Raw genomic sequence first — 2,930 nt, forward strand, 5'->3', positions numbered from 1 at the left:
AGCAGCAGGGTAAGGTTTGTAAAGGAAGTAAAGGTGATGTAGAAAGGTATATGTGGTATAGGAAGTAAAGGTGATGTCAGAAGTATAGTTGATGTAGGAGGGTATAGATGGTATATGAAGTAAAAAAGATGTAGGATGGTAAAGGTGATATAGGAAGTATAGGTGATGTAGGAGGGTATAGGTGGTATAGCAAGCAAATGGGATGTTAGGGGGTATAGGTTGTATAGGAAGTAAAGGTGATGTAGGGGGCTTGGTGGTGTAACAGAGTATAGATGATGTAGGAGGATATAGTTAATAAACCTGATGTAGGAGTGTATATGGGGTATAGGAAGTATTGATGACGTAGGAGGGTATATGTGGTATAGGAAGTATAGATGATATAGGAGGGTATAGGTGGTATAGGAAGTATAGGTGGTATAGGAAGTATAGATGACGTAGGAGGGTATAGGTGGTATAGGATGTATAGGTGGTATAGGAAGTATAGATGATGTAGGGGGGTATAGGTGCTGTATGAAGTTAAGGTGACGTATGAAGGTATAGAAAGTAAAGGTGACGTAGGATGATGTAGGTGGTGTAAGAGGGTATAGATGATGTAGTAGGGTATAGGTGGTGTAATAGGGTGTATATGATGTAGGAGGGTATTGGTGGTTATAGGAAGTATATGTGATGTAGGGGAGTAAAGGTGGTATAGGAAGTAAAGATGATGTAGAAGGTTAGGATGGTAAAGGTGATATAGGAAGTTATAGGTGGTTTAGGAAGTATAGATGACGTCGGAGGGTATAGGTGGTATAAGAGGGTTTATATGATGTAGGAGGGTATAGGTGGAAAATGAAGTTAAGGTGACGTAGGAGGGTATAGGTGGTATATGAAAAAAAGATGATGTAGGAGGGTATTGGTGGTTATAGGAAGGATATGTGATGTAGGGGAGAAAAGGTGGTATAGGAAGTATAGGTGGTATAGGAAGTAAAGATGATGTAGAAGGTTAGGATGGTAAAGGAGATATAGGAAGTAAAGGTGATGTCGGGAGTATAGTTGATGTAGGAGGGTATAGATGGTATATGAAGTTAAGATGATGTAGGATGGTAAAGGTGATATAGGAAGTAAAGGTGATGTAGGAGGATATAGGTGGTATAGCAAGTAAATGGGATGTTAGGGGGTATAGGTTGTGTAGGAAGTAAAGGTGATGTAGGAAGGTATATGTGGTATAGGAAGTATAGGAGGTATAGGAAGTATAGATGTTGTAGGAGGGTATAGGTACTGTATGAAGTTAAGGTGACGTATGAAGGTATAGAAAGTAAAGGTGACGTAGGATGATATAGGTGGTTTAAGAGGGTATAGATGATGTAGTAGGGTATAGGTGGTATAAGAGGGTTTATATGATGTAGGAGGGTATTGGTGGTTATAGGAAGTATATGTGATGTAGGAGAGTAAAGGTGGTATAGAAAGTAAAGATGATGTAGAAGGTTATGGTGGTATAGGAAGATAAGGTGACGTAGGAATGTATAGAAAGTAAAGGTGACGTAGGATGATATAGGTGGTTTAAGAGGGTATAGATGATGTAGTAGGGTATAGGTGGTGTAAGAGGGTGTATATGATGTAGGAGGGCATTGGTGGTTATAGGAAGTATATGTGATGTAGGAGAGTAAAGGTGGTATAGAAAGTAAAGATGATGTAGAAGGTTATGGTGGTATAGGAAGATAAGGTGACGTAGGAATGTATCGAAAGTAAAGGTGACGTAGGATGATATAGGTGGTTTAAGAGGGTATAGATGATGTGGTATATGAAGTAAAGATGATGTAGGATGGGAAAGGTGATATAGGAAGTTATAGGTGGTTTAGGAAGTATAGATTACGTAGGAGGGTATAGGTGGTATAGGAAGTATAGATGACGACGTAAGAAGGTATAGGTGGTTTAGGAAGTATAGATGATGAAGAAGGGTATAGGTGGTATAGGACGTATAGTTACTGTAAGAGGGTATAGTTGATATAGGAAGTATAGATGATATAGGATGGTATAGGTGGGAAAGGAAGTAATGGTACATTAATACAGCAATTGAGCTTTCTTTATGAATCGATATACTACAGCTTATACATTTCTAGAAGTATTATATATAATAACGATGTTTCAATCCGCTGAGGTATAGAAAAGAGATAGAGAATATCGAGGTATAATTCGAATTTGACATCGATAACTAGGGAATAATATGAACCATAGGAATATTAGCAGAGCCTTTTTTGGTTGTTTAACTTGACGTAACTTGACGTGATTCAGTCCAAATGTATCCACAAAGTTGGAAATCTGGAATGGTGATCCCGTCCCTGATTAGCAGTTATGTGGTAAGTCCCGGAAAGGTTTATAAACAAGTCATTGCATGTACTCTTCCTATATAGCTTGTACTTATTTTGAAATAGTTTATATCTGCTATATTGTATTCCATAAAGGGTACATACTGGTTTCTATCGGTATTAATCGACGTGTCCAGTACACAAACCAACAGCTACGACGTTGACACGTGCCTCAGGTATGGAGGTGCTATTTTTTATAGTATTCAAGCGGTTCCTGATTATTTTGCACGATTACTAGTTTACCAAATAATACACAATAAAATACGTATTTGTATCTCACAAGAAAATTACATAATGGGGAATATTGTCTCCGAATAGAAATCGAAATATAAAAGTTTATTTGTATCAAAACTGCAAATGTCTCATGATTTAGCCGTTGCTGTTTTACGTAAAGCGACACAGATTTAGTTACAAATATAGAGATGATTTGATTGTATTTTTTCAAACGCCTTTTATAAACTGTATTCGGGTTGACCCACCCCAGCAGTGTTTCATTCCTCCAACCCTTTTTCACACACGTACATAGTACTCTCGTGTACATCGGGGATCTTAAACAATCGCTACAACTAACGGAGCGGTCCGTCC

Source organism: Mizuhopecten yessoensis, unplaced genomic scaffold (assembly GCF_002113885.1).
Source record: "Mizuhopecten yessoensis strain PY_sf001 unplaced genomic scaffold, ASM211388v2 scaffold10933, whole genome shotgun sequence".
In the NCBI taxonomy this organism is placed as follows: Eukaryota; Metazoa; Mollusca; class Bivalvia; order Pectinida; family Pectinidae; genus Mizuhopecten; species Mizuhopecten yessoensis.